This window comes from Vigna angularis, chromosome 10 (genome assembly GCF_016808095.1).
Source record: "Vigna angularis cultivar LongXiaoDou No.4 chromosome 10, ASM1680809v1, whole genome shotgun sequence".
NCBI classification, from domain to species: domain Eukaryota; kingdom Viridiplantae; phylum Streptophyta; class Magnoliopsida; order Fabales; family Fabaceae; genus Vigna; species Vigna angularis.
The window spans coordinates 12,505,561-12,513,884 of NC_068979.1; positions in this window are offsets into that span (position 1 = coordinate 12,505,561).

Below are 8,324 nucleotides of genomic sequence, written 5' to 3' on the forward strand. Positions count from 1 at the left end.
AACCATAAATGTCCAAAGAGGCAATTCATGTTGTTGCAATTAGAGGACCCTGGTAATGAGGAAGAATCTGCTTCTATTGACACTGGTCAGCCACTCATCATTGATGAAAACCAGGTTGATAATCATCATTTATCACTTAATGCTCTAAAAAGAGGCACTGGTATGGGCACCATTAGATTTTTAGCTTATGTGGACACGTTAACTATTTCAGTCTTGATTGATGGTTGTAGTTCAGACAATATTTTGCAACCTCGTATTGCAAAATTTTTAAAACTCCCAGTTGAGCCCGCTCCGACATTCAGAGTGATGGTGGGCAATGGTAATTATATGACTGTTGACGGCTTGATGCAGAACTTGACTATTCAGGCTCAAGGAAATATGTTTCAGTTTCCAATCTATATTCTTCCTATTTCAGGTGCAGATCTTATATTGGGTGCTAGTTGGTTGAAGACTGTGGGACCTCACGTGGCTGATTATGCAACATTGACTCTGAAGTTTTTCCATAATGCTAAATTTGTTACTTTACAAGGTGAGGCAGAGCATATTCCGAGGCAGGCTCATTTGCATGATATTCGTAGAATGGTTACTACTCACTCCATAGATGAAGTGTATACAATGGAGATGGTAGACCCCACTCAAACTTCCATGACTTTTCCAGAGTTACCTGTTGATATGGAATCGGAATTGGCTTTGCTTTTGCGTAATTATGTTAATGTTTTTGATACACCGACATCTTTACCTCCGTCGTAGGCACATGATCATTCCATTCCCTTAATGGATGGTACTGGACCTATCAAAGTGAAAGCGTATCGTTATCCTTACAGCCAAAAAGAAGAAATAGAACAAGTAATAGCCGATATGCTCAGAGCAGGAATTATTCAACCTAGTAAGAGTCCTTTTTCCTCTGCCATCATTTTGGTTAAGAAGAAGGATGGTTCTTGGCGTGTATGTACTGACTATCGTGCTCTTAATGCTATCACTATCAAAGATAGTTTTCCCATACCCACGGTGGATGAATTATTTGGGGCTTCCTTCTTTTCAAAGCTAGATTTACGTTCTGGTTACCATCAAATATTATTAAACCCTGAAGACAGACACAAGACTGCTTTACGTACACATCATGGACATTTCGAATGGTTGGTCATGCCCTTTGGCTTGACTAATGCTCTAACTACATTTCAAGCTCTTATGAATGTTATTTTTAAAGATATATTGAGGAAGTTCGTTCTTGTTTTCTTTGATGACATCCTCATATATAGTTCTTCATGGAAGGATCATCTTTGTCATTTGGAAGTGGTATTGCACCTTCTCCAACAACATAAATTGTATGTGCGCTTTTCGAAGTGTTCTTTCGGGGTTAAAGAAATTGAGTATTTAGGTCATACTCTTTTAGGCCGTGGTGTTGCCATGGATACATCTAAGCTTGATTCCATTAGAGATTGGCCACAACCAAAGAATTTGAAGCAGTTGCGTGGCTTTCTGGGTTTATCGTGGTATTACCGTCGTTTTGTTCAAGGATATGCTCAGTTGGCTGCATCCTTGACAGATTTGTTAAAAAGAGATGCTTTTTGTTGGACCAACTCAGCGGGTACAATTTTTTCCAATTTAAAAAGGGTTGTCATGACAATTCCTGTTTTGGCCATTCCTAACTTTTAAGAGCCATTTATTTTAGAAACCAATGCTTCGGGAATTGGAATTGGAGCAATTTTAAGTCAAGGAAATCACCCAATTTCATATTTCTCCAAGAAGTTATCGGGGCGCATGAAGAAACAATCTACTTATACACGAGATTTTTATGCCATCACCGAGGCTTTGGCAAAGTTTCCTCATTACCTTCTTGGCCACAAATTTATCATTCAAACTGATCAACAAAGTCTAAAAGAGCTTTTAGAACAAAGGCTTCAAACTCTAGAGCAACAACAATGGTTACCTAAATTTTTGGGTTTTGATTTTAAAATCCAATATAAACCTGGGAAGGAGAATATTTGTGTTGACGCCCTATCACGTAGCTTTATGATGGCAGTCTCCATGCCATGCAATAAATGGTTACAAAGGGTTGCGGAATTAACTTAGGAGGATGCACATTTAAAGAAGTTGTATGAGAAATGCGTAGTAGCTACACCTCCAATACAAGAGTATGCAATTAAAGATGGTGTTCTGTTATGGAAAGGTAGGGTGGTGTTACCCTAATGGAATTTTATGCATCCAAAATAGGTGATGGACAAATTTGTAAGCACCAAAATATGATGTCACAAACTTGTTTCACAATCGGCAAGTATGACCGAATCGTTCAAGTAATAAACTTGGTAAGACCAAGTATCGTTCTTCCCAAAGGACTCACGGCCTAGTTTAGTTATGTGATTTGTTGATTAGCTAAGACTTACAAACGAAATATTTAGATTTTAATATGCAAGACGAAAAATAAACATGTATGCATGAATTGATCAATGGCAAAGACAAAAGATAAACACTTTCAATGGATTATATGAATGAATATGTTGTTGGGGGTCAATTTCATCTCATCCACTCTCATACATTTTAGGAATTCAACATTCAAATCATCATTGTTAATGCCACTCTCTAAAGTACCATTCTAGATGGCTTCTCCCTAATCAAATAGTTCATACAATTCCTAGCATTCCTAATGATTAGTTCATGAGTGCAGGAGCTTAACGACAACCAATATAATATTGTCAGTATAATATTGGGAGAAATTCCCCGGATCTAGACTTCCCCGTACGTGTCCGTATCGACAAAACCAATAATCATGCAATAGAATGAGTTAAACAATGCAAGCATTAAGTAAAGAGGAAAAACCCTAACTAATGATGAAAGAAAGCATAAGTCTTAGATTAAGATGCAAGCATAAATTCCATATATGAGAGCTTCAAGAGATTACATTGATTCCCCAACAAACATACAAGGTTTAGTTCACCATATTCATGGTGAACCTAGATGAACAATGAAAGAAAGAATGAAAGATAAAACCCTAGAAAGGTGAAGAGGTAGCCTGAGCATCCAAGATCCTCCTTCAAAGGGGTGGAAGAGAGAGTGTTTGCCTTGTTTCTGCCAAAGATGCCTAACCCTAGGACGTGCAAGCCCTTATATACTAATCTAGAGTTACAAAAGATTACAAAAGCCCAAGCCCAAAAAGTGCCGCTCAGCGGTATTTACCGCTCAGCGGTATTTACCGCTCAGCGGTGGTTGCGCGTCTTCTTTCTTCCCCTCAGCGGCCATTCTGCCCCTCAGCGGTTCCAACGTGACTCCTTGAGTGCCGCTCAGCGGTAAATTACCGCTGAGCGGTGCCTTCGTCTTCTCTTTTTGCACTCTTTCTTGTCTTTTCTAATGTCACTTCTCTCCTTCTTCACTCTTTTCACTAAATTCACCTTAAAACCTGCACAAAAACACTCAAATCAAGCATAAACCTGTCCAGCTCTCTTATTTCTGAAAATAAAGATAAAAGCATTGATTTCAAGCTAGTTTCTAAGTCTAAAGGTTGCTTTTAGTATCAATTTTAAGCATGAAAATAACAGTTTTTCAACTGTTATCACAACCCCAAACTTAGAACTTTGCTTGTCCTCAAGCAAACAAAATGTAACTCCATCTTCAACCAATTCATATGATGGTTCACTCATTCAAAATCCTTTTCTCAAGATAAGTAACAGCTTCACTCAAACTTATGACCAAGATTCAATCAAGATGTGCACATACTTTAGTGTTCACAAAGTCATTTAAATTCCAACAAATGCTATTTTTCATGAATGATCAATCAATTAAGCATGGATGTTCATGTGCTCATGGAATATTTCCTCACTAGGTAAAGTGTTTCACTCACACACAAGTGTATAAGAGGTATAGTGTTTCGCTCATTCACTCCACTATCACAATGTCACATGAATCAACTTTGCCTTTCATTTTACCACAATCAAAACAATCACAAGCATGCATCATCAAAAGGACTTTTTACTGGCTTATAATGTGGCTGGGCTAACAAGAAAATTGGTTTTTCTGGATCACAAAATCCTTGAGTCAAGAGAATCATAATAACACAATCATCTTATTCATTCCCAACTTGCCTTTTACAATTGCAATTGCATTGAGCTTTACTTCTTTTTCTTTTCTTTTCTTTTTCTTTGCATATTCTTACTTTTTAGCTCTTAGCTCAATGCTTTTCATGTTTTCCCAACAACCCCAAACTTGAACATTTACCAATACCACACAAGATCTTCTACTTAACTCAAGGTAAAGATTTTCAATCAAAGGTTTCAAGTGTATGTTCAAGGCTAAAGGTTCAAAGGATAGAACACAAAGTGTTCTCTTTTAGTGGGCTAACTTTATGAATTTGGCCAATAAAAAGGGTTCCAACAAATGCCTTGATCATATGATGCAAAACAAGCAATTGATTCAATCATAGAAAACCTGGGCAAAATCATTCATGCTTTCAAAGTAATAGCATTCAACAATAACAACTCTGGAGCTCAAAACCTCACATATAAGCTCATTCACATTTGACATACACATCCTGCTTAATCTCACAACCACAATCATAATTTCATGCATTTGTTCACAAAGCTTGTGAATCACCTGTATAAGCATTTAATGTGCACATCATCTCAACATCAATCAATCAATAAGCATCATCAAGCATTACTTATCAAACAATCACAGTTAATAGCAAACCATCACACAAACCAGGTGTTCAATAGAGTACATCAAACCCTAATCTAAAAACAAAAACAAATAAGTTCAGAAAACTTAAACCAACAAAAGCATAAGCATATGATAACATTCATCAGCAAATGCTATCTCAGCTCCTCATCAGTCTGAGCTGTCCTCTGTATCTTCCTCTTCTTGGATCTTCTAGTCTTGATTCTTTTTGCCCGATGAGGAGGCCATCCCTGCATCAAACATAATTCACAAAACCAAAAGATACATTGTTAAGCATTAGTAAACCACAATGAAGAAATCAGCCCCTTCAATGATGCTCTCTCCCAACCCCAAACTTAGATGGAAAACTAGTGAGCAAGTGAGTGGAAGAGATTTTTTTCTTAAGAGGTAAGAGTGAAAAGATGTGGAAAACCTAGGAGAAGATGTGTGGAAGTGTTTGTGCAGAGAGAAGCCAGAAAATAAACCCTAAAACGCAGCTTGGGGTATAACAATACCCTAATGGGCTCGGGTCCCGCTAAGGGGAACTTAAGCCCATCTGCGATAGTACCGCTCAGCGGTAATTGCCGCTCAGCGGCACTTTCGTGAAGTGCTCCTCTCCTTCTTTTCTTGACCTACGTGCCTTCCCTACATGTCCCTCATAGGTTCCCTACAATTCAATGTTAAAAATGCTTATGCAAAAACTAAAAATAAACAAACAAACAATCAACTGGGTTGCCTCCCAGGTAGCGCTTGTTTAACGTCACGAGCCTGACCCAAAATCCACCAACACCCATCAGTAGGTGTTTCAAACTTACCAGCACCCATCAGTAGGTGCAAAATTTCTTACCAACACCCATCAGTAGGTGTTACAACATAGTATCCCTCAGTAGATACTTAACCACCTAGCATCCTTCAGTAGATGCTATCTCCAACAAACTAGTTACAAAATAAAGTCCACAACTTAAAAATTACAAAACCAAAATAAAATCAAAAGTTCTTAAATCACTGGGTTGCCTCCCAGCAAGCGCTCTTTTAACGTCATTAGCTTGACCCAAACTCGAGTTCCTTCTTCTTTTTCTTCTTTCTACTGAACTTCTTCAGAAATTTGATCAAACCAGGAACCTGTTGCAGTGTCTCAATCATAGGAACTTTAATCTCCAATTTCTTGAAGATTTCCATAAAGCACTTGAACTTCTTTTCCTTCCTATGATTCTTCTTTAGATGAGGATGTGATTTTTCATATGATTTCTTCTTCTTTCCTCTCATCTTCTTTTTCTTCCTTTTTCTCTCCCTCAATTTTCTCTTTTTCTTTTCTTTTATTTTTTTCTTCCCTTTTCTTTTTCTTTTCAACTTCTTTATTTTCACACAAATCTTCTTTCTCTCTTCTCTCTCAACCACTTCTTTCTCTTTTTCTTCATCTTTATTTTTCTCACTCAACTCTTCTTTCTCTTTTCTCTCTATCTTTTCCGCATCTCCCTCTATTTTTTTCTCATCAAGAATCTTGTCACTTTCAGTGACATTGGTTTGCCCTTCCTCCTTAAGGTTAACTTCAGTATTAACCTCATCATCCAATCTCTGATTAATGTAACGAAAGTGCATCTCCATCCTTTTACATGATTCTTCAATGCTTTTCTGAGGAGAGTCGGAACTTTTCAAAAATCGTTGAAGGGTGTCCTCCAAACTTTCTGATAGAGAGGATTTTTGCTGCCATTGTTGTTGTGGTTGGTTCTCAAATTGTCCGGCAGCTTGCCAAAATTGGCTTTGATCCATGCTTGAGTGAGGTTCCCACCATTGGTTGAGATTACTTTGGTAGAATTGAGTGCCCATATAGTTAAATTCTTGACCAAATTGCATTCTGCAGACATTAGGCACAAAACTCTAGGAAATATTTGTTAGCACAAAAAGATATAGAAGAAGATATATATTCAGAAGATAAAAAGATTCAGAAGATAAAATATTTAGAAGATAGAATAAAATAAAATCTAACCTAACCTAAAAGATAAAATAAAATAAAATCTAACCTAACCTAAAAAGATAAAATAAAATAAAATAAAATAAAATCTAACCTAATCTAAAAAGATAAAATAAAATAAGATCTAAACTAACCTAAAAGATAAAATCAAATAAAATAAAAACAGAAAAAATAAAAACAGAAATTCAAAAAGTCAAAGATAATCAATAATCACACAAATTAACCAGTTAAACCACGAGTCCCCGGCAACGGCGCCAAAAACTTGATGGACAAATTTGTAAGCACCAAAATATGATGTCACAAACTTGTTTCACAATCGGCAAGTATGACCGAATCGTTCAAGTAATAAACTTGGTAAGACCAAGTATCGTTCTTCCCAAAGGACTCACGGCCTAGTTTAGTTATGTGATTTGTTGATTAGCTAAGACTTACAAACGAAATATTTAGATTTTAATATGCAAGACGAAAAATAAACATGTATGCATGAATTGATCAATGGCAAAGACAAAAGATAAACACTTTCAATGGATTATATGAATGAATATGTTGTTGGGGGTCAATTTCATCTCATCCACTCTCATACATTTTAGGAATTCAACATTCAAATCATCATTGTTAATGCCACTCTCTAAAGTACCATTCTAGATGGCTTCTCCCTAATCAAATAGTTCATACAATTCCTAGCATTCCTAATGATTAGTTCATGAGTGCAGGAGCTTAACGACAACCAATATAATATTGTCAGTATAATATTGGGAGAAATTCCCCGGATCTAGACTTCCCCGTACGTGTCCGTATCGACAAAACCAATAATCATGCAATAGAATGAGTTAAACAATGCAAGCATTAAGTAAAGAGGAAAAACCCTAACTAATGATGAAAGAAAGCATAAGTCTTAGATTAAGATGCAAGCATAAATTCCATATATGAGAGCTTCAAGAGATTACATTGATTCCCCAACAAACATACAAGGTTTAGTTCACCATATTCATGGTGAACCTAGATGAACAATGAAAGAAAGAATGAAAGATAAAACCCTAGAAAGGTGAAGAGGTAGCCTGAGCATCCAAGATCCTCCTTCAAAGGGGTGGAAGAGAGAGTGTTTGCCTTGTTTCTGCCAAAGATGCCTAACCCTAGGACGTGCAAGCCCTTATATACTAATCTAGAGTTACAAAAGATTACAAAAGCCCAAGCCCAAAAAGTGCCGCTCAGCGGTATTTACCGCTCAGCGGTGGTTGCGCGTCTTCTTTCTTCCCCTCAGCGGCCATTCTGCCCCTCAGCGGTTCCAACGTGACTCCTTGAGTGCCGCTCAGCGGTAAATTACCGCTGAGCGGTGCCTTCGTCTTCTCTTTTTGCACTCTTTCTTGTCTTTTCTAATGTCACTTCTCTCCTTCTTCACTTCTTTCACTAAATTCACCTTAAAACCTGCACAAAAACACTCAAATCAAGCATAAACCTGTCCAGCTCTCTTATTTCTGAAAATAAAGATAAAAGCATTGATTTCAAGCTAGTTTCTAAGTCTAAAGGTTGCTTTTAGTATCAATTTTAAGCATGAAAATAACAGTTTTTCAACTGTTATCACAACCCCAAACTTAGAACTTTGCTTGTCCTCAAGCAAACAAAATGTAACTCAATCTCCAACCAATTCATATGATGGTTCACTCATTCAAAAATCCTCTTTTTCAAGATAAATAACAACTTCACT